At 37.8% G+C, this 24,670-nt stretch overlaps 1 protein-coding gene and 1 long non-coding RNA gene across 3 annotated transcripts in view; both read left to right on the top strand.

Annotated features, from left to right (window-relative positions):
* The window catches only part of UBE2W (ubiquitin conjugating enzyme E2 W), a 76,104-nt gene that overhangs the window by 14,926 nt on the left and 36,508 nt on the right, over positions 1–24,670 (top strand). The window lies entirely within an intron of this gene.
* Positions 394–21,597, top strand: LOC125961625 (uncharacterized). Its single transcript, XR_007472560.1, has 2 exons — positions 394–4,860; positions 5,011–21,597. It is a non-coding gene; the product is annotated as an uncharacterized LOC125961625 (long non-coding RNA).

Below are 24,670 nucleotides of genomic sequence, written 5' to 3'. Positions count from 1 at the left end.
GTTGACTTCTGAGTTTGCATAGAGTGAAAGAAACATACTAAAGGTATTCTTTCTGAGAATCTCAGAATCATACTGTTGCTATTTTTGACAATGTGTAATTTGTAAGCAAAAATTGTTTTAAAGAAGACTTAGAGATTTGAATTGATCTTTATTTAAAATAGTGGTGTTTAGGGCTTCCCTGGTGGTGCAGTGGTTGAGAGTCCGCCTGCCGATGCAGGGGACACGGGTTCGTGCCCCGGTCCGGGAAGATCCCACGTGCCGCGGAGCGGCTGGGCCCGTGAGCCATGGCCGCTGAGCCTGCGCGTCCAAAGCCTGTGCTCCACAACGGGAGAGGCCACAACAGTGAGAGGCCCGCGTAGCGCAAAAATAAAATAAAATAAAATAAAATAAAATAGTGGTGTTTATACTGTGTAGCTTTTTTTTAAAAATAAACTTATTTATTTTAAATAAATTTATTTATTTATTTTTGGCTGCATTGGGTCTTCGTTGCTGTGTGCGAGCTTTCTCTAGTTGCGGTGAGTGGGGGCTACTCTTCGTTGCGGTGCGTGGGCTTCTCACTGCGGTGGCTACTCTTGTTGCGGAGCACAGGCTCTAAGCGTGTGGGCTTCAGTAGTTGTGGCTCGAGGGCTCTAGAGCGCAGGCTCAGTAGTTGTGGCGCACGGGCTTAGTTGCTCTGCGGCATGTGGGATCTTCCTGGACCAGGGCTCGAACCCATGTCCCCTGCATTGGCAGGCAGATTCTTAACCATTGCGCCACCAGGGAAGCCCCTGTGTAGCTTTTTAATAACATTGTTATTGTCTTTTATAAAACACAAATTGAAACTTCTGAAGAAAATCAGTTTTATTTTGGTCACTTATATACACATGAGATATTCTGCTGTCTACCTTAAACACCAGTTCTTAAGCGTATTGCTGTATTCCTTATGTTAAAAAATCTTCCCGTCAGCATTAAATGTGATTCTTTTTTCTTACTTTCTAAAGTTAATGAGTCTAACTAGTATTATAAAAGTTTCCATCTACATTATCAAGAGAAAATGTTGGTGGAGGAAATCCCTAAAATCACAGCATAGCATAACCGAGCATACACATACTGAGGAAAAACAAATGGCTATATACGTTGAATGTAACAAAGTTGCCGAAGCTGTCTTTTCATTAGATGGATATTTGGGTTTTGTGAGGTAACTAACCTGGAATGTTAAGGTTAGTAGTTCATTTTATAAATTATTTTATTTATTTATTTTTGGCTACGTTGGGTCTTCGTTACTGCACACGGACTTTCTCTAGTTGTGGTGAGTGGGGGCTACTCTTCGTTGTGATGCGTAGGCTTCTCATTGCGGTCGTTTCTCTTATTGTGGAGCACGGGCTCTAGGCGCATGGGCTTCTGTAATTGTGGCATGTGGGCTCAGTAGTTGTGGCTCCTGGGCTCTAGAGTGCAGGCTCAGTAGTTGTAGCGCACGCACGGGCTTAGCTGCTCCACGGCATGTGGGATCTTCCCGGACCGGGGCACGAACCTGTGTCCCCTGCATCGGCAGGCGGACTCTCAACCACTGCGCCACCAGGGAAGCCCTGGAAAATATTTTATACTGACTAGCTTTTCCCCAATACTATTTTTAATTAAAACTGGAAATTTATTTGCCTTAGATAAGATACAAGGTAATGATAACATGAGTTATGAACATATTTGGTTTTATAGTGGTAATTTGTTCATTTGGTTAACAAAAAGTTTGTGCTAAAAACAGCTTTATAGTTTTTTGGAACATTTTTAAACCATTATAGTTATGTAGGGATATGAATATATATAAAAAACACTACTCACATTAGATGAGGTTATTATAATATCATACAAGATTTATGAGATAATATTGAGAAGTGCTTAGAACCATAATGAGAATATGTATATCACTTGTAAAATTACAGAAAAGTAATTATAGGTATATATGACTGAATTAGGCTGACAGTATGTGGAGGAAGCTTTAACTTGTGAAAATTAAGTAGAACCTGGGTTGTGGAATTTTTGAACTAAAAGAACTCTAGAGAGGGACTTCCCTGGTGGTGCAGTGGTTAAGAATCCGCCTGCCAATGCAGGGGACACGGGTTCAAGCCCTGGTCCGGGAAGGTCCCGCATGCCATGGAGAAACTAAGCCTGCGAGCCACAACTACTGAGGCCTGCGTGCCTAGAGCCTGTGCTCTGCAACAAGAGAAGTCACTGCAATGAGAAGCCCGTGCACTGCAAGGAAGACAGTAGCCCCCGCTCGCCGCATCTAGAGAAAAGCCCGTGCGCAGCGACAAAGACCCAACGCAGCCAAAAATAAATAAATAAATTTATTTTAAAAAAAGAACTTTAGATAATTTAAGTTAATCTTTTTTTTTTTTAATGAAAAAATGGGCCCAGAAGTTAGGTAACTTGCGTAGGTTTATGATACTTAAGGTGTACCTGCAATTCAAGAAGTGGCCTCCCTAATTTAAAGTATTTGTAATTTGTACTTTTCAGATAAATCTGCCTGACAGAATAAAAATGTTCTCAAATTATTTATAGTATCAATTTTATTTATCCAAGATGAGTGCCATTGCAAAACCAGGTTTTATGTTCACTGAAAAATGTTGAACGTGGAATAGTAAAATTTGCAGTACAAATGCAGTACATCTTTAAGAATACATATTTGTTAGAAGAGTATTCTAACAGTAACCAGATGTGTGTTCCTTTGAGACTAAATCTAGAGGAAGGATAAATCTATGTAACTAAGATCCATCTATTTTTACAGCTTAAGAAGAACCTTATAAAATCTTTTTAAGTCACAAAACTTTAAAGATAAAAGTTGTGGAAGCTGCCTTTTGGTATAGAGTGTTGAGCATCAGTACTTGTTCTAACAGTATGTCATGATCTAATTAGCAGTATTCCTGTTTCCACTTTTTTACCATTGTAAGCTGCATGTGTGCTGCTCCCTCTCCCCCCACACCCAGTTTTGTGTTATTCTTTAGGGTAAGTTTTCAAGAATGCTGTTACTAAGTCATAGAATTGGTATTTTCTGGCTCTCGAAATACTTGATAGTGAATTGAAAGTTGTGAAGGAGCACACCAAAAATGCCAGAAAACTTTGCTCTGGGGGTGCCTACAAAAAGAGGGCCTTGGGAGTAAAATGTGATTAGTATCGCAGAAATAGGAAGAGAGCCAAGTTTGGTACAATAGAATCAAAGGGGGAAAGGTCTTCACATGGAAGATTGTAAGTGATAAGTCTGTGAAATTAGACCTCCAGTAGGTTTAATGAGCAAGTGGCTTGAACTCTGAGAAGCTTGCAGGGATTGAAGTTTAAGTGAATGTATTAGAGGGGAAGTAGAGGCAATGGGTGTTGACCGAATTCATGGAGTTGGACAGTGAAAGGAAAGGAAGGAATGGACAGAGAAGATAAATGATGACTGTTTTAAAGCTAGGAGAGACCCAAATGATGACTGAGGGGAAGGGGTTATGGACTGGGAAAGAATGAAGTTATTAGAAACCAGATTATTAACCCTGAGAACAATATCCTGGATGAGTTGATAAGGCATGAGATCCAGAGAGAGAGGTGGGAGGGTTTCAAGAAGGGGAGAGAATTTTCTTTCTCTGGGAGTTAAGTGAAGGACCAGAGATTGACTTTAGGGGTGGTGTGATTTTTATTTATTTTTCTTTTAGTTATTGGCTAAAAATAGGGAAACAAGTTGGCAGTTTGCATATTTAGCATTTTTACTTAGAAGGAAGCTTTTCATTAATGAATTTTGGAGAATATTTGTGACACAGTTTATAGATTTGAGCTGAAAGAAAGCCAAAGTTTATTATTTAAAATATTACCCCAGGGAATTCCTTGGTAGTCCAATGGTTAGGACCCTTTGCTTTCACTGCCAAGGTCCCAGGTTTAAAAAAAAAAAAAATTCCTCTAAACAAATGAAGTTGATACATATTTTCATGAGCTTCAAAATATTTTTAAAAATTTCAAAATATTGTTAAATTTGCTGACCCGTCTCATTCTAACAATCTGAGATAGATATTTAATTATGTAGAAATTAAGCTATAGATTATTATTTATCCAAAGTCACACATATTATACACTCCTGGAAAGCAGGTGTTGAGTTTGCCAATTGAATATATCCTTTATAGCACTTGTATTCTTTCTTTTTTGGGGCGCTGCACCACGTGGCTTGCAGGGTCTTAGTTCCCCCACCAGGGATTGAACCTGGGCCCCTGACAGTGGAAGCGTGGAGTCCTAACCGTTGGATTGCTTGGGAATTCCCATGCGCTTATATTCCTAAGGCTTGAATTTTACTTACATTTTTAACAAATAAGTGACAGATCCTATTATCCTAAATCCTAATTCTTGTCTTTTGTGATAGATCTGCAGTTTGATTTGTGGGTCAAACCAAACTTTGCACTCAGCATATTTATTTAAGGCTTGATGTGTGCCAAACCCTGGCTGTAGTCTACATTTTCCACTACATAGCATGTTTTATGCTTTATGACATTGTTGTTTCAGCAACTTTATTAATACTTATTAAAGCCTCTCAATGTAGCCCAGCGTAACCAAATCTGGAAGGTATAATAAAAAATTTGTAATTGTACCTTTACAAGGAAAAAATCCACCGCATTTAAATATTCTTCCAGTGTCAGAAAAGGTTAGCTAAAATGAGACCTCAACTCTTATCAGGCTTAGTGCTAATTACTGCTTTTTACCTATAGCATGAAATGTAGTGATCACAAGGGCAGAACAGTAGACTCAGAACTGTATTTTATTTCATTCAGAGTCAAGGTTTCTGGGTAACTTAAATAATTTATTTGGAGCATTAATTTCCAAAACACCGGACAGATAACTTCTGAACTAGCTTGAGAAATTCGGGTTTGATATTTTATTTGGAGCATTAATTTCCAAAACACTGGACAGATAACTTCTGAACTAGCTTGAGAAGTTCGGGTTTGATATTGTATTTGGAATGTTAATTTCCAAAACACTGGACAGATAACTTCTGAACTAGCTTGAGAAGTTCAGGTTGTGAACTCATTGCCTCCTGGAGCTGAGGTAGTTTAAAAAGTACACATGATGGATCCATTAGGTTCATGGTAGAGAGCATACCCAGCCTAGAGTTTTAAAAGGCCAGGGGACTTCCCTGGTGGCGCAGCAGATAAGACTCCATGCTCCCAGTACAGGGGCCCCCGGGTTCGATCCTGGTCAGGGAACTAGATCTACATGCACACTGCAACTAAGGAGCCTGCCTGCTGCAGCTAAGACCTGGCGCAACCAAATAAGTAAATAAACAAATAAAAATAAAATAGAAGGCCAGGCTTCACCTCTGGTTGATTCAGTTATTTTTGTCTATCTGAATATTCACGAGAAGCTTGAATCCACAGGTCCAAATCTCAGCTGCCTCCAACGCCACATAGACAGAGACTGGCTGACTCTACCTAGTCCTCCTCCTGTATTTGTTTCAGATTAATAGTACCACCATTACTCAAGCTAACATCCTGGAGTCATTCTCATTTTTTTCTTTCTTACTCCCCCCATCATTTACTATTGAATCCAGTCTTTTGTATCTTGATTGTTCACTAGTAATGTCTCACCTCTTTATTTTTTAAGTAGTTTTCAGTATGGCTTCCTGGCCTTCATTCTGTCTTAACTCCTCCAGTACATCTGCCACACTGTTGTCAGTTATCATTCATTTTATTAAATTTTTATGTATGTTCATTGTTGAAATGTTGGAAAACTACAGATTAGTAAAAAGAAAAATCACTACCCTGAGAAGATCAATGGATGATGAGATTAAGGGGTTAATTTTTAAATAGTTTGGTTTCTATCTTTTCCTTATAAACATGGCATTTAACATTGAAAAAACAATTCCCTTGTAAATCAGTCCCTAATCCTAAACATCTCCTCACAGATATTTCACATATCAGTTATCACTCCCCTTTCCTCTTTTTTTTTGATTCGTCTCATAAATATTTACTTATGCTAAAGTTTCTTCTCCGTCCTTTCACAACCAAGCTTTTTGAAGTGGCCTTAAAAAAAAAAGGGTATGATGCATAAAAAAGAATTTAAAAATCATAAGTGACTATTTTAAGGAATATTAATAAAATAATAAAGAATATTAATATTCATCTAGCTTAAGAGATAAAAGTTACCATTCCTTTTGAAGCCACCTCTATGTACCTCTTTTAATTGTACCTCATTCCTTCTCAGAGTAAATTGCTCTCCTGGATTTTGTTTATCATCCCCTATTTTTCTTTACTTTTTTCTGACTTGTTTAACCTTTTAAGATTAATCCATCTTGATGGATGTAACAGTACATTTTTTAGACTAAGTACTATTCCATGTTACAAAGTCTTTTTTTTTTTTTTTGCGGTACGCAGGCCTCTCACTGTTGTGGCCTCTCCTGTTGCGGAGCACAGGCTCCGGACGCACAGGCTCAGCGGCCATGGCTCACGGGCCCAGCCGCTCCGCAGCATGTGGGATCTTCCCGGACCGGGGCACGAACCCGTGTCCCCTGCGTTGGCAGGCAGACTCTCAACCACTGCGCCACCAGGGAAGCCCTACAAAGTCTTTTATAATGGTTTATTTTACTCCTAATTTATTGTGAACATAGCTGCTTTAAATATTGTAACACATCTTTCCTGATGCACATGTGCATGATTTTCTCTGGGGTATGTATATGTATCTAGGAGTGGACTTGCGGGGTTGTACTATGTCTTTGTTCAGTTTTACCAGCTAATGTCAAAAGCGGTTAAATAAGTTTATGTTCATGCTGGTAGTACCGGAGTTCCAGGGATACCACATACTCCCCATTACTTAGTATTGTCTGACTTAATTTTTGTGAAAGACATCTCATTGCATTTCTATTTCACATTTCCTTGATTGATAAAGAGGTCAGATATCGTTTTTATTTGTTTATGGGCCATTTGTGTTTCTTCTATGGAATGCCTATTGACTGTTTTTCAGTTTGGTTATCCTTTATTGATTTTTATAGGAGTTCTTTTTTTGTCTTGTTTTGTTTTGTTTTTGGCAGTACGCGGGCCTCTCACTGTCATGGCCTCTCCCGTTGCGGAGCACAGGCTCTGGACGCACAGGCTCAGCGGCCATGGCTCACGGGCCTAGCCGCTCCGCGGCATGTGGGATCTTCCCGGACCGGGGCACGAACTCGTGCCCCCTGCATTGGCAGGCGGACTCTCAACCACTGGGCCACCGGGGAAGCCCAGGAGTTCTTTTGTATGACTAAATTCTTTTCTCAGTTTGAGTTGATTTTTCACTTTCAGTGTCTTGATGAACTGCAAAGAGAATTTATCAGTCTTTTTCCTTTTTGGTTTGTACTTTCTCTGTTTTAAGAAATCCTTTTCTACTGTGAGCTCATGAAATTTTTCTAAAATTTTGTCCTAAACTGTTGTCTTCTAAAAGTCTTGCAGTTTAGTCTTTCACATTTAAATCTTTAATCCCTTATGGGTTGAGTTAGGCATCCAATTTCTTCTTTTTTTTTCTTTTAATGGATACACAATTTGTCTTAGCCCCATTTACTAAGAAGCTTTCCTATTTGGTCAACAGTCAAGTTTCCAAGTATGTGTGGGTCTGCATCATCTGGGTTATCTCGTCTGTCCCATTTGGCCTGTATGTGTCCATATTTGAGTTTATGATGAAATCTTTTTTTTTTTTTAACATCTTTATTGGGGTATAATTGCTTTACAATGGTGTGTGTATGATGAAATCTTGATGCCTACCAGGGCTAATCCTTCTGCCTTTCAAATCTAGATGTCATTTTTGAAAAAATCCAGATGTTAAAAGAAATTAGCAAAAATGTAAGATAAAGCTACTTTAAAAAAAATGAATAATTGAAAGGAGTTTTATATTTCACTTAACTTTGCCTTTCCTGATCAGAGTATGTTTACATATGTTTGTATATCATATGTTTACCTTTATTTTTAAGAGCTTATGCTTCTCATTTTATTTTTTATTGAAGTATAATTGACCTACAATACTATGTTAGCACAACATTTAATATTTCTATACACTACAGAATGATAATGGTGAGTCTAATTACCATTTGTCACCATACAGTTATTACAGTATTATTGACTATATTCCCAATGTTGTACATTTCATTGCTCTGACTCATTTATTTTGTAACTGGAAGTTTGTACCTCTTAATCTCCTTCACCTATTTCTCGTTCCCCCACCCACCTCCTGTCTGGCAGCCACCTGTTTGTTCTCTATATCTATGAATCTGTTTGTTTCTTTTTGCCTGTTCATTTGTTTTGCTTTTTAAATTCCACATATAAGTGAAGTCATATAGTGTTTGTCTTCCTCTGTCTGACTTGTTTCACTTTACATAATACCCTCGAAGTCCATCCATGTTGTCACAGATGGCAAGATTTCATTCTTTTTTATGGCTGAGTAGTATTCTGTTGTGTATATATACCACATCTTTATCTTTTCACTTTTCGATGGACACATAGGTTGCTTCCATGTCTTGGCTATTGTAAATAATGCTGCAGTGAACATAAGGATACATATATCTTTTCAAATTACTCTTTTTGTTTTCTTCGGGAAAATACCCATAAGTGGAGTTGCTGGATCATATGATAGTTCTATTTTTAGTTTTTTGAGGAGTCACCATGCTGTTTTCCATAGTGGCTGCACCAATTTACATTCCCACCAACACTGCATGAGGGTTCCCTTTTCTTCAAACCCTCCCCAACATTTGTTATTTCTTGTCTTTTTGATAATAGCCATTCTGACAGGTGTGAGGTGATACCTCATTGTGATTTTGATTTGCATTTCCCTGATGATTAGTGATGTTGATCATCTTTTAATGTGTCTGTTGGACATCTGTATGTCTTTTTTGGAAAAATGTCTGTTTAGGTCCTCTACCCATTTTTTAAAAATTAATTAATTTAGTTTTTGGTTGTGTTGGGTCTTTGTTGCTGCGTGCAGGCTTTCTCTAGTTGTGGCGAGCGGGAGCTACTCTTGTTGTGGTGTGCGGGCTTCTCATTGCGGTGGCTTCTCTTGTTGTGGAGCACGGGCTGTAGAGCACAGGCTTGTTAGTTGTGGAGCATGGGCTTAGTTGCTCCACGGCATGTGGGATCTTCCTAGACCAGGGCTCGAACCTGTGTCCCCTGCATTGGCAGGTGGATTCTTAACCACTGTGCCACCAGGGAAGTCCCCCTCTGCCCATTTTTAAATCAGGCTGTTTGTTTTTTTGATGTTGAGTTGTATGAGTTCTTTGTATATTTTGGATATTAATCCCTTATCAGATAACATTGTTTGCAAATATCTTCTCCCATTCAGTAGGCAGCCTTTTTGCTTTGTTGTCAGTTTCCTTTGCTGTGCAAAAGCTTCATATTTAGTTTGATGTAGACCCATTTCTTATTTATTTTTTTTTGCTTTTGTTTCCCTTGACTGCAGCAACATCCCCCAAAATATTACTAAGACTGATGTCAAAGAGTGTACTCGTTAAGTTTTATTCTACAAGTCTTTTGGTTTCAGGTCTTACATTTAAGTCTTTAATCCATTTATAGTTTATTTTTGTGCCTGGCATGAGATAGTAGTCCATTTTGATTCTTTTGCATGTAGCTGTCCAATTTTCCCAACACTGTTTATTGAAGAGGTTGTCTTTTCCCCATTGTGTATTCTTACATCCTTCCTTGCAGATTAATTGACCATGTAAGTGTGAGTTTCTTTCTGGGCTCTCTTTTCTGTTCTATTGACTTATGTGTCTTTTTTTGTGTCAGTACCATATTGTTTTGATTCCTGTATCCTAGTAGTATAAGTTGAAATCAGCAAGTGTGTTGCCTCCAGCTTTATTTTTCTTTCTCAAGTTTGTTTTGGCTATTTGGAGTTTAGTGTTTCCATACAGATTTTAGATTTGTTCTAGTTCTGTGAAAAATACATTGGTATTTTGATAGGGGTTGCATTGAATCTGTAGATTTCTTTAGGGAGTATGGTCATTTTAGAAATATTAATGCTTCCAATCCATGAGAATGGTGTATTTTTACATTTGTTTGTGTCGTCTTCACTTTCTTTCATCAGTATAGTTTTCCGAGTAAAGGTCTTTAACCTCCTCAGTTAGATTTCTTTCTAGGTATTTAATTTTTGATACAATTGTAAATGGGAATGTTTTCTTAATTTTACTTTCTGATAGTTTCTTGTTCATGTATAGAAACAGCAGATTTCTGTATATTACTTTTGTATCCTTCAACTTTACTAAATTAACTTACTAATTTGAATAGTTTTTTTGGTGGCCTCTCTATAGGGTTTTCTATGTTTAGTATCATGTCATCTCTAAACAGTAATGGTTTTACTTCTTCCTTTCCAATTTGGATTTCTTTTGTTTCTTTTTCTTATCTGATTGCTGTGATAATGCCAGTCTTCATATATAATACATTTTGTATTGGAAACAGTTATTTTCATAAAACAGTGTCTGTTAATAAATGATGAATTTATTTTTAAATAAATTAACAACATTTAAATTTTCACAGTTGTAATTTCTATCGCAGTAAATAGCAGTATATCTATATTTTCCCCCTATAAGCAAAAGCTTTTTGGGTTACTCAAAAATTTGTAAGTGTAAAAGGCTCCTGAGACCAAAAAGTTTAAGAGCTATTGCTCTAAAGTAAACATTTAAAATTCTTAATATATACTTTGTTAAGTACACTTTTAGCTATATTCCACACCTTTTGATAGGTAATATTTTTGTGATAATTCCTTTTTTTTTTTTTTTTTGTTTTGGCTGTGCTGTGGGGCTGTGGGATCTTAGTTCCTCCACCAGGGATTGAACCTGGGCCCTTGCCAGTGAGAGCATGGAGTTCAAACCACTGGACCGCCAGAGAATTCCCATGATAATTCATTTCTGAATATGTTCTAGTTTCCTTCTTCTTTGATCATTGAGTTGTTCGAAGGTGTGTTTTAAAATTTCCAAATGTATGTGGGTTTTTTCCAGTTCTTTTTGCTGTTGATTTCTAATTTACTGCATTGTGGTCAGAGGATGCGATTTGTATCACAGTTCTTTGAAATTTGTTGAGGTAGACTCTATGGCTTCACACCAGTTTTTATAAATGCTTTGTAAGTGCTTGAAAAGATTTTTTTCTCTAGTTAGTGGCAGTATTTTTAAAATGCTCTATTCATCAGTGAGCAGGTAGGAAAATAGTAAATGCTCTAGATACTTTTAGGCAGAGAGAGATTTCATACAGGTAATAGGTTACAAGGGTATGGTTAGGACTAGAGCAGCAAAAAGGGTAGAGAGGGTTTGAGAGGAAGAGGGAGGTTGTCTAGGTTGTCTAAGGATCTGGGAGTTGTTACTACCTATGGCTGGAACCAAAGAGCCTGCACTTGCTACTAAGCTGCTGGAGCACTGGTACAAGTTACTGCTACTTGGTAGAACCATACACACTCCTGCAACTCAGCAAGAACCCAGGAGCTCAACTTTTGCTGATTTTTCTGGAATCTACAGCTGCCAGCTCTTGACTTCAGTAGGAGACACCTTCTGTTGGAGGTGTTTCAGAACCAGGAATAAAATGGGAGGGGGAATGGCATTTTTCTTCTACTTTTTTTCCCCGCAGTACCTTCTGTTGGCAGAATGGAAGACAGGGGAGTCTGACAAATAGTTTACGGGCTTTTTTGTCTGCTTGATCTATCCATTACTTTGAGAAATCTTAATAAAATTTCCTACTATGAAGGTAGATTTGTTAATTTTCCTTTGCTTGTCTATTTTCAAAGGTAAGTTGGGTATATACAAGTTTTTTTTTATCGTTTAAATTTATTTTTTTACGTAGCAGGTTCTTATTAGCTATCTATTTTATACATATTAGCGGGGTGTATACAAGTTCTATGCTTTTGATGAACTGAACCTTTTATCATTATATAGTTTGTTTTTTTAAAATCTCTGTATTTTTGGTCTTAAAGTCGGTTTTACTTGATATTAGTGTAACTTTGTCAACTTTATTTGGCCTGGTATCTTTTCTGTCCTTTGATTTTGAACCTTTCGGTGCCCTTATCTTTTAAAAATCACATAAACTGTATATTGTCACCATCCATTTATCTTTTAATTAAAGAACTTTCATTTTTTTGCTGACTAACTGATATAATGGAATTTTTTTCATTTTGTATTATAATGGAATTTTTTTCATTTTGTATGATTTTCATTTATCCTTTTTTTGTATCTGTGTCTTAGTATGGATTGATTTCTTCTTCCTTTTTCTCATTTTGCTTTTTCCACCTCTCCACATCTGGAACTTATACACTCCTATTCTTTTACAGGTTACCGTAGTTATTTTTGCATTTATTTTGCTGTTATCATTCTAGTTTTTATTTCATACTTTTAGTTACGAAAATTTTAATCATGAGGAAAAGTAGAAAAAAGTACAACATCTCTAGTCTTTATTAAGATTCAACAATTAACATTTTCTGTATTTAGTTTTTCTTTCATTTATTTTTTTGTTTAATAAACATTTTTTGTTTTTGTTAAGTCTTATTAAGAAATAATGCACATACCATGATCATTCAAAGTATACAGGCTAATGGCTTTTATTATTCAGAGTTGGGCAACTGTCACCACAGTCAAGTTTAGGACAGTTTAATAAACGTTTTTACTAAAGTATGTGTAATATACAGAAAAGTACGCAAATCTAAATATAGAGTTCACATATTCACAAAGTGAATGCATCCTTGTAACCACCACATGAAATAGAATAATACTCATAATACCCCAGGAGCCTGTCTTATGACCACTCCTGATGACTGCTTCCTTTTCCCAAAGGTAACCACTGTCTTGACTGCTAATGCCATAGGTTGCTTTTGCCTGTTTGTGAGCTTTATGTAAATGAAATTATATGACACAGGTTTTTTTAAATGTTTTGTTTTTTGTTTGATTTCTTTTGCTCAACATTAGTTTATGGGATCCATGTTCTGTGTAGAACAAATTCATCTTTATTGCAGTGTATGAATATATCACAGATTATCTACCCAATTTACTGTTGACAGGCATTTGAGTTATTTCTGGTTTGGGCCTGTCATGAATAATGCTCCTATAAATATTCTTCTACGTGTGTTTTGTCGAACATATGTATGTTGGGTATATACCTTAGAATGAAATTGGTGGGTCAGAGCATATGTTTATTATATTCAGGTTTACAAAGTAGCACCAAATCGTTTGCCAATTTACACTTCAGCCGTGTATGAGATTTCCATTTCTTGAACATATATACTTGTCAACTTGGTCTTGTCAGTTTTTAATGTTAGCCATTTTGGTAGATATATGTCATTATTGTAATATGGCTTTAATTTGCATTTTTCTGTTCCCCACTGAGGTTGACCCTTTTTTCCTATATTTATTGGTCATTAAGATGCTTTCTGTCAATCATGTGTTCTAGTTTCTCACCAATTTTTCTGTTCAGTTTGTCTTTTTTTAAAAATTAATTTGCAGGAATTGTGATAGCTAATTTAAATACATAGTTATCAAAATCTAAAGTTTTATCAGTATGTTTGCACTCTTTTCAAAATATAAAATCACCTTGGAAGGGTTTAACTCCCATCACGTGCCTACCAGTTTATATGTTGATTGCCCTAATCTTACACATTAGGCATTTCTGGCTAATATACTTCATTGCAAATCCAAAATCTAAAAAAAGGCTTAGACTCATAGATATAGAGAACAAATCAGTGGTTACCAGTGGGGAGAGGAAAGGGGGCAGGGGTGAGATAAGAGGCACAAACTATTACATATAAAAAAAGCTACAAGGTTATATTGTACAACATAGGGAATATAGCCAATATTTTATAATAACTATAAATGGAGTATAACCTTTAAAAATTGTGAATCACTATATTGTGCACCTGTAACTTATATAATATTTTACATCAACTATACTTCAATTTAAAAAAAGAGAGAGGACTTCCCTGGTGGTTCTGTGGTTAAGACTCCGTGATCCCAGTGCAGGGGGCCCAGATTCAAACCCTGGTCGGAGAACTAGATCCTGCATACCACAACTAAGAGCCCGCATACTGCAACTAAAGATCCTGCACGTGGCAACTAAGACCTGGCGCAGCCAAATAAATAAGTACATAAATATTTTTTTTAAAAAAAGCATAGGAAGAACACTGACATAAATCACAGCAAGATCTTTTTTGACCCACCTCCTAGAGTAATGAAAATAAAAACAAAAATAAACAAATGGGACCTAATAAAATTTAAAAAGCTTTTGCAGGGCTTCCCTGGTGGCGCAGTGGTTGAGAATCTGCCTGCTAATGCAGGGGACACGGGTTCGAGCCCTGGTCTGGGAAGATCCCACATGCCGCAGAGCAACTAGGCCCGTGAGCCACAACTACTGAGCCTGCGCGTCTGGAGCCTGTGCTCCGCAACAAGAGAGGCCGCAATGGTGAGAGGCCTGCACACTGCGATGAAGAGTGGCCCCCGCTTGCCACAACTAGAGAAAGCCCTCGCACAGAAATGAAGACCCAACACAGCCAAATAAATAAATAATAAAGCTTTTGCACAGCAAAGGAGACCATAAGATGAAAAGACAACCTTCAAAATGGAAGAAAATATTCACAAATGAATCAACGGACAAAGGATTAATCTCCAAAATATATACACAGCTTATGCAGCTCAATATCAAAAAACCAAACAACCCAATTAAAAAATGGGTGGAAGACCTAAATAGACGTTTCTCCAAAGAAGACATACAGATGGCCAAGAAGCACATGAAAAGATGCTCAACATCACTAATTATTAGAGAAATGCAAATCAAAACTACAGTGAGGTATCACTTCACACCAGTTAGAATGAACATCATCAGAAAATCTACAAACAATAAATGCTGGAGAGGGTGTGGAGAAAAGGGAACCCTCTTGCACTGTTGGTGGGAATGTAAATTGATACAGCCACTATGGAGAACAGTATGGAGGTTCCTTAAAAAAAACTAAAAATAGGGGGCTTCCCTGGTGGCGCAGTGGTTGGGAGTCTGCCTGCCGACGCAGGGGACACGGGTTCGTGCCCCGCTCCGGGAAGATCCCACATGCCGCGGAGCGGCTGGGCCCGTGAGCCATGGCCACTGAGCCTGCGCATTCGGAGCCTGTGCTCCGCAACAGGAGAGGCCACAGCAGTGAGAGGCCCGTGTACCGCAAAAAAAAAAAAAAAAGGCACATGCACCCCAGTGTTCATTGCAGCACTATTTACAATAGCCAGGACATGGAAGCAAGCTAAATGCCAATCGACAGATGAATGGATAAAGAAGATGTGGTACATATATACAATGGGATATTACTCAGCCATAAAAAGGAATGAAATCAGGTCATTTGTAGAGACGTGGATGGACCTAGAAACTGTCATACAGAGTGAAGTAAGTCAGAAAGAGAAAAACAAATATATATTAACACATATATGTGGAATCTAGAAAAATGGTACAGATGAACCAGTTTGCAAGACAGAAGTAGAGACAGAGGTAGAGAACAAACATACGGACACCAAGGGGGGAAGAGGGAGGTGGGATGAAATTGGAGATTGGGATTGACATATATACACTAATATGTATAAAATAGATAACTAATGAGAACCTGCTATAGCACAGGGAATTCCACTGTACAGTAGAAACTAACACAACTTTGTAAAACAACTATACCCGAATTAAAAAAACAAAAAGTACTTTAAAAAAAATAAAGTGGAAAAAATAAATAAATTTAAAATGGCTTAGAAATCAAAACTTTTTGGAAGTTGATTACAAATTTTTCTTGTGAAACCTGAAATGAGTGGGTATGAGATTGCGTAGTGTTTTTTAAAATTTCATATGCTATAAACATTCACATATTTCAGTGCTAAATACTAATTAGTTTGGTGGGGTGCGTTATTATTTTTATAAAATCCAGAAAATTCTTAATTTTGAAACATCTGGCCCCAGGAATTTTTACATAAGGAATTGTGAGCCTGTGTTGTTTTATACAGTCATTGTTTAGATTTACTTACATATTTACGTATTTTTGCTTCCTATGTCTTCTTGCATCTTTCACCTGTCATTTAGGATTATTTTCCAGAAGGAAATTAAGATTTATTGTTTAGCTGCTCACTGTTGGTGGTAAACTCTGTTCTATCTGAAAATACCTTCTTTTCACCTGTGTTCTTGAAACTGTATCTAGTTTTGCTAGGTGTAGGAGTTAAAATTGTCAATTATTTTCACTTAGATGAAAGATAAAATTCCACTTGTTTTCTAAATCATAGTATTATCTGACTTCAATTATTGCTTTTAAAATGATAACCATCATTCTAATTTTACGTATCTTTGTAGGTAATCTTCTATCTCTAGTTTTAAGATTAGCTCTTTTTCAGTTGGTGTTCTGTACTTTCACAGTGATATGTGTGAGTTTGGGATTCTTTTTATTTATGCTGTTTGGAATTCATCCTGGACTTGGACTTGAGGATTGATGTCTTGAACAATTCTGGGGAATTCTCATGCATTATCTCTTCAAATGTTGCCTCCTATTCTCTTGTATTCTCTTTGTCTCATGTTTTCACCTCTGTTTCTCTGTTATATCCTGGAAAAATTCTTCAGACATCTTCCTAGGTGTTAATTCTCTCTTCACCTGTGTTTAACCTATCCACTGAGTTTAAAAAGGTTTTTTTTTTTTTTATTTAGATACATTTCACATGCCATAGAATTCATCCACTTAAAGTGTACAATCAGTGATTTTTTTTTTAGTATATTTACCCAGTTGTACAACTGTCCCCATTATCTAATAGAAAATTTTCATCATCCCCAGAAGAAAACCTTGTACCCATAAACATTCACTCTCCATTTTCTTCCCATCTGCTGGCAGACACCAGTCTAATTTTTATGTCTATAGATTTGCCTCTTCTGGGCATTTCATGTAAATGGTATCAACCTATATGTGGTCTTCTGTGACTCACCACTTTTACTTACCATAATGTTTCTGAGGTTACTCCATGTTGCAGCATGTATCAGTACTTCATTCTTTTTTTTTTATGGCCAAATAACATTCCATTGTATGAATACAACAGATTTTGTTTACCTGTTCATCAGTTAATAGACATTTGGGTAGCCTCTATTTTTTTCTGTTATGATTAATGCTGTTTTGAACATTTGTGTTCATGTTTTTATGTGGATATGTTTTCTTCATCCATTGAGCCTTTAAATCTAATTATATAAGGAATATACTTCTACATTCTTGTTGTAAAAGAGTCATAATATGACAGTATATAGTGTAAACAGGGGTGTCCTCTTTCTCCTCCATTTATGCTGCTAGGAGGGAACTACTATAAAATAGCTGGATGTGCTTCCGTCTCTCCCATGTGCGTTTATATGACGTTTCTATAAATCTCTTGCTTTTGTTTTAATATAAAGGAATTATATGTATTTTTGAGGCTTTTTTTTTTTCCCATTTCAGTATGTTTTGGGATTCTTCTGTTGTTGTTAGTACACAGAGATCCACATCATTCTTAATAGCTGTGTAGCCTCATTTCCATATGCCATAATTTGTATAATTATTGTTAGACACATATATTGTTTCTGGATTTTGCATACAGTGAAGCAGTCAACATCCTTATTAATTTTTTTTTTTTGTGGTACACGGGCCTCTCACTGTTGTGGCCTCTCCCGTTGCGGAGCACAGGCTCCGGACGCGCAGGCTCAGCGGCCATGGCTCACGGGCCCAGCCGCTCCGCGGCATGTGGGATCTTCCCGGACCGGGGCACGAACCCATGTCCCCTGCATCGGCAGGCGGACTCTCAACCACTGCGCCACCAGGGAAGACCCTTATTAATTTTTTAAAAAAGCATTTACCGAGGAAAAACATTTGTCAGGCACAGTTTTGAATGCTAGGATTACAAAATAAGTAGACCATAATCTCTGCCTTAGGTTGCTCACAGTTATATAAATGCTACAAGATTATTAAGTAAATTAATTGGGGATCTGGTGCTTTTCCAGCTAGGAAGATAGATTTTTATTGCATCAGGTATTTTATGCTATTGTCTTCTGAATAATTTCTCATTTGGTTCTTACTACTTTTTTAAGTATTTTTCTAGATTCTGAAAAGACAAATTGTTGCCTCAGTGGATAGAAATTATATTCCCCAGGATTTTTTTTTTTTTGCTTCTGTGAGTTGCCTGGGGCATTTCTTCCTTAACCACTTGATTAAATTCTTGCCTAAGGTTCTCAGCAGGAATTCAGACTCAGACCCATGTGGGTGTCTGCTTGAGATTTTGACATTTCATGGGAGATGTTTTTTCCTTCCTATACCCATTGCTAAGTTCTAAGCAGGTAAATTTCATTGTTATCTCTTTCTGTGCCGTTTATCTTATTCACTATTACACTGAGGGGTCATAGTTTTATGCAGGTCTTCCGAGAGATTCCTCACTTTTTGGTCTTGTCCCCCTTGGGTTTGGTACCCCCCTTGGGTTTCGCAGAAAACCCCAAAGTGAAATCCAACCCTGATCCTTTGAATATTTCAAAGTTCGTGTGTTCGCTTTGTTTTTGTTTTCTGTGGAATTATTCAGAGTATCTACATTGTGCTGGAAATAAAATTTTGCTTAGTCTGTAAAGGCATTCTTCCTTTAGCTTTCAGTATACCACGGTCCTGGTTTTTCTCCCCTTTGATCACTCTCTTTTTGAACACTGCTGTACCCTGAAAGCATGTAGAGATTATTTACATATTTGTCTCTCTTTTTAGACTGTGGCTCTTCACAGACAGGACTCATTTAGTCTTGTCATTTTTTTGCATCCCAGTCTGATTTTTGAAAATGTTAGTTTAATTTTAAATTTTTTATTCTTTTGGCCATGCTGAGCAGGTTGTAGGATCTTAGTTCCCTAACCACTGATCCAGGTCACTGCCAGGCCCCCGGCAGTGAAAGTGCCGAGTCCTAACCACTGGGACACCGGGGAATTCCCCAAAATGTTAGCTTAAAATAAGAATGAACGCCTTGATTTGTTGAAGGCTTTCCATTTCCTAAAAGGGGGAAAAGTTTCAATAAATAAATGTTAGAATTAAGGGCTATAGAAGTATACTTAGGAAAAAAGTATTTTTTTCTTAATTTGCATGAATCAAATTCTACCTTATTTTAAAATAAGGTAAAATCATTTCAGTGCCGTGTCATCTCACCCTGAAAGAAGAAAAATGTTGTAATTGTTTAATGTTGTTGGGGGGAAAGTAGTAATTTATTAGTGAAATGATGTTAATGTATATGGTATTCTTATTATTTTTTCTATCACGTCCTCCTATTGTTAACCTTCCACCTTTAGTTGATCGTTAGATGAAATTAGAGAAAACATGTTGGACATTTTATGTACAGTTGCATTAGCAATCATTGTTGTATAGCTCTACATTTTTAATGTTTTCCCCACTCTTGTTTATATTTCTTCCTACCCTAAATAAGGATTTCTACCCTTTAGAATAGTTTCTCAAAGTGTCAGTTTTAAATAAAATTTTGCAAGATGTGAGGCCTAACTCTCCAACTCCTTAACTTGCTCCATTTTTCATCACATTTTAATATACCATACACTTATTTGTTTTTGTTATTATTTATTAACTCCCTTCCCTCACTAGAGTTTAAGCTTTACAGGGCCAGGAATCTTGTCAGTTTGTCCATTGATGTACTGCCATTATTAGTATCTAAGAGGGATATATTCTCTCCTGGTTTTGATTCATAACCATAAGAGTATCATTTAACTATTTTGTGGCTTGGTTTCAACATATATTAGTGTGGGATGATACTTACACAGATACATTATTTAGAAGCTGAACTGTTTTATATATGAATGAGCTTTCTAGGATGCTATTTAAAATACTTAGTCTAGGGGCTTCCCTGGTGGCACAGTGGTTAAGAATCCGCCTGCCAATGCAGGGGACATGGGTTTGAGCCCTGGTCCGAGAAGATCCCACGTGCCCCGGAGCAACTAAGCCCATGTGCCACAACTACTGAGCCTGCGCTCTAGAGCCTGCGAGCCACAACTACTGAAGCCCGTGTGCCACAACTACTGAAGCCCGTGCGCCTAGAGCCTGTGCTCTGCAACAAGAGAAGCCACCACAATGAGAAGCCTGCACCCCGCAACAAAGAAGCCTGTGCCCCGCTCACTGCAACTAGAGAAAGCCCACGTGCAGCAGCGAAGACCCAATGCAGCCAAAAATTAAAATAAATTAAAAAAATTTTTTACAAAATACTTAGTCTATTTTTCTTTTTTTTATTAAGAGCATTTCATTGAGCGTGGTATTCTTCATTAAACACTAATGTTCTCTGTCATACAACTGTAGTAGTACTTTTTTATACAGTTATACCCATCATCCTCAGCTGTCTGAAAAAGCAAAACTTGAACGAATATATAAGCATGAGCATTGATGAAAATGATCGGAAGCCGAAGAGGTAAAGATGGCATCACTGGGATGACACACCATGTTTTAGCACTGTGCTGCACATAGTGTGGTCTGTGGACCTGTTACTGGGCTGTGCTTTTCATTTTATGAGGACTTGGAAAAATTGTACCTAATTTCTCCGGTTAATTTCAGTGGGGGAGTATAGTATGGTTTAAGAGCAAATGAAGCAATAAGTGTTAGCCAGTGTTAAATGCCAGCACTGAAGATTGGTTAGGATTTGTTACACGAAAATAATGTGATATATTCACCAGAATAAGTAAACCCTTTTGCTTGGTAATGTATGGTGGGGCTAAGGAGGGGGAAACAGCAAATAAAAGAGAAAGAAAAGAGGAGAAAGAAAGAGAATGTCAGTGACTAGAGGTTAGATATTATGACAAGTTATTGATAGTCAAAGAGCAGATGACAGTTAAAAAAGTGAAAACTGGGGCTATCAAGCTATCAGAACTATATACTGAAGGATCATGTGGGCTTGTAGACCTCACTGTTGTCTGAGGATGTCACAATAGAGTAATCATTATTTTTTAAAAAAACCTTTTTTTTACATCTTTAATGGAGTATAATTGCGAGTAATCATTATTAACAGACTAAATTATGTACAATACACATAATGTCAGGGATCTGTATTAGAGTTCAGAGTTTTACCATGTTGATTTAAAATTTTTTGGATATTTAAAAGTGTTAGTCTTCATTTTATCTCATTTCCTGATCATGCCAACACATTCAAACTTGGTTTAACATTATGGGTCTATGTTGGGACAGGCATTGATATTATCAGTTGGGGGAAATGGAACAGGGCTGATTAGAACATAGAGATTACGTGTTTTTGTTTTTGTTTTTTTTCTTTTTTGGCTGTCCCACACGGCATGCGGGATCTTGGTCCCCTGACCAGGGATCAGACCTGTGCCCCCTGCAGTGGAAGTGTGGAGTGCAACCACTGGACCGCCAGGGAATTCCCATAGTGGTTACAGTTTTTAAAGTGATCTTTAAATTGCTTTTACTCTTTTGTATAAAAACTGTATCTTGGGCTTCCCTGGTGGCGCAGTGGTTAAGAGTCCGCCTGCTGATGCAGGGGACACGGGTTCGTGTCCCGGTCCGGGAAGATCCCACATGCCGCGGAGCGGCTGGGCCCGTGAGCCGTGGCCGCTGAGCCTGCGCATCCGGAGCCTGTGCACTGCAACGGGAGAGGCCACAACAGTGAGAGGCCCGCGTACCACAAAAAAAACCAAACTGTATCTTGAGCTTTCCGAGGACTTTAAATCTCAGAAGGCTAAGAGTAATAATATATGTGTCTGTTTTATTCTGTTGGCCTTTTTGTGTCCCCACACTCGACCTTTGCTGTGAAGCAGCTACTCTAGTGATTCTTGGAGAAGTGGTAGTGGAGAAGAGGAAACGTTAAGCTCCTGGGCAGCCTTTTCATGTTACATAAATACTCTCCTCGACCCCTATAGTAAGCACCAGTCATAGGGAAGAGGAAATCTCAAGAATAATCCCTCATGTGTACTGAAGTGGGAAAAAGTTTTAGGCACTGAACTTGTGTCACTCTTAAGTGCAGGGTCACACATCCTAGGATGTTGTTGTAGTCTAGAGATTCTCAGCCATCGTATGATGACGTACAGGAATGCCATTCAACATCTTGTTGATAATAGTTAACTGCAAAATTTGTCAGTGGTTTTCTTACCCCCAAAAGTAGTAAATTTCAGTGGATTCATATCACTTAGATTCATTTGCATTCATGAGGAAGGAGAGAAAGGGAGGTCTGGCTGGACTATAGAGCCACTGAAAAGCCAAGCCAGTTCTGAAAGTGTTAAATCTTTTTTTTTCATGGTATTTAGGTATATCAGGATCTTTTTTACTGAGTATATAAACCCACTTGGATCTCTTAGAAGAGCTCAAATTCCTGTGCGTTTTCCAGACTTGAGCCAATGCAAGATGAGGGCTAGATAGAATTTTTAGGTTTACTCTAGATTTGGGATGCTTTAAAACATTTAGATTCTGGGCCTGGCCTTTTTGCCTTGGAAGACAGATGTACTGCTGTACACAGTCTGGGAATAAAGTGCATATTTATTGATTGAGATCATGTATCGCCGGGTACGTGTTAAATATTGAGAGAACAATCATTTTAGGCATATTAAATTTACTCAGAAAATTAATTTTTATTTTTCAGGTGGTTCTAGTACTTAAAGAGTTAGGAAAATCAAGCTTTTTTTTTTTAAGTGGGTTATCTACTCTAGCCACTTTTTAAAAAAAATATTTATTTTATTTGTTTATTTGGTTGCATCAGGTCTTAGTTGCAACAGGCAGGCTCCTTAGTTGCAGCTCGCCAGCTCCTTAGTTGTGGCATGCGAACTCTTAGTTGTGGCATGCATGTGGGATCTAGTTCCCTGACCAGGGATCGAACCTGGGCCCCCTGCATTGGGAGCGCGGAGTCTTAACCACTGTGCCACCAGGGAAGTCCCCAGGAAAATCACACTTTTATTAATAACATATATCATACATTTTTTAATGCACAATTTTTCCCCTACTTTAACATATCTGAAATCAAGATATGTCTAATCAGTGGTGTGTAATTGTTTAATTGGTAGCAGTTTTCCTTTCCTAGTATTACATAAAATAATAGTGCATCTTATGATTGATTGTCTAAGATTCAGAGAACCATGGTACGTTTGTAATATATGTAATTAATTTTCCCATACCTCTCCGATTTAGGGACAGACAGGGTAGTATTTGGCTATGAACCTTTGGAACTGTTAATTTTTCAGCCCCCTTAGCTCCCAGTAGTTTGTAAGTAGTTCTGCTTCTTTACTTAGTTACCTTCTGCACGTTATTTTCCAGTTATCTCAATTCTAGGCTCTCATTTTCACCACTGTCTAGGAAAGCAGCCAATGTTGCCCTGATGGTCTAATAATCTGGTGGTATCACTGCTTTTGCTAGTGTTCTAATGCACGTGTTTCTCATCTACTTTTGCTAACGCTTTGTCTTCAAAGTTAGGAGGTGAATGCTTCCTCATGTGATGATAGCTTTCTGTTGATAGATGCTACAAGGTATGATCTCTAAACACATGGTGTTATCTCTAAACAGTTACGCTAGTTCTTCACATTCTCAAGTGAGTATGAATTTTCCTTTATTTTTACATTGAACTCTTTAAGTCCTCCTTTTTTAGCTTCTGTGTTCATATTCAGGGTTCTTAGAACCAGTTTCTTAGAAGAGCCAGAGGACCCTTGAGGGACCTGTTTGCTTACTTAAAGACACTTCCTGCCCTCTTTAATGATTATTGTTCCGGGAAGGATCCCTAAGAGTGAATTCCCTGTTTCTGTGAGCCTGCCAGACACACTGTTTGACCTTCTACTCTTACTTTTTTTTTCCCGGTAAGTTTTATTAGTACACTGGTAAATCATTCGTTTTATTAGTGTGCTTAGTAAGTACTCATTAACCCCCCAAATGTTCATCCTGCTCTGTCTCTTTATTGCAGAGGATGTGGATGTGCAAGGTAGTTTATTGCCTGATAGCAGAGACAGTAAGGGACTGGCATGAATTGTCTTTTTAATGTAGTGACTCCACCCCTCAATTAAAAAACATGCTCCAGTGAATGTCTTGGATTCTGACCTGTGATACTGAAATTGAAATGACGAAGTGGATGATAGCCCCTTCTAATGGGGAGAGGTTGGAGCAGAGGTTCTGTATTAATCATCTTTCGCTGTGTGACACATTACCCCCAAATTTAGTGATTTGAAAGAACAAGCATTTATAATCCCATGTAATTCAAAGGGTCTTGAAGCAGAGAGCTGGATTCTGGCTTGAGTTTGCAGGCAGTATACTGGCCCCAGCTGTGGTCATCTGAAATCTTGGCTGGAATTGGAGATTCCAGGTTGGAGATTCTTCCAAATCATCCATGGTTATTGGCAGGTGGCCCTAACCTTACCGCGTAGGCCTCTGAATTGGACTGTTCACAATATGGCAAGTGATTCTAGAGAGAATGACCCAGATGTAAATCATAATCTTTCATAACCTCATCTTGGGAGTGATATACCATCATTTCTGCTGTATTCTATCGGTTACACACACCAACTCTGGTACAGTGTGGGAGGGAACTACACTAGGATGTGAATACCAGGAGGCAGTTACTTGGAGATTGTCTTGGAGTTTGGCTATACCACAGGCCCCTTTCTTTGTGGACCTATAATAAGTAGTGTCAGGGTGGGGAAAACTTTTTCTTTTTCCACAGTGCTCTTCACCGTTATCTTCAGGAGACCAAGGAATAATTACACCAACACGATTCTTCTTAACTTGCCTTTATATCCTG

This window comes from Orcinus orca, chromosome 17 (assembly GCF_937001465.1).
Source record: "Orcinus orca chromosome 17, mOrcOrc1.1, whole genome shotgun sequence".
Classification (NCBI taxonomy): Eukaryota; Metazoa; Chordata; class Mammalia; order Artiodactyla; family Delphinidae; genus Orcinus; species Orcinus orca.
Note: the sequence above shows the minus strand (reverse complement) of the source record. Positions and strands in the feature narration are given on the sequence as shown.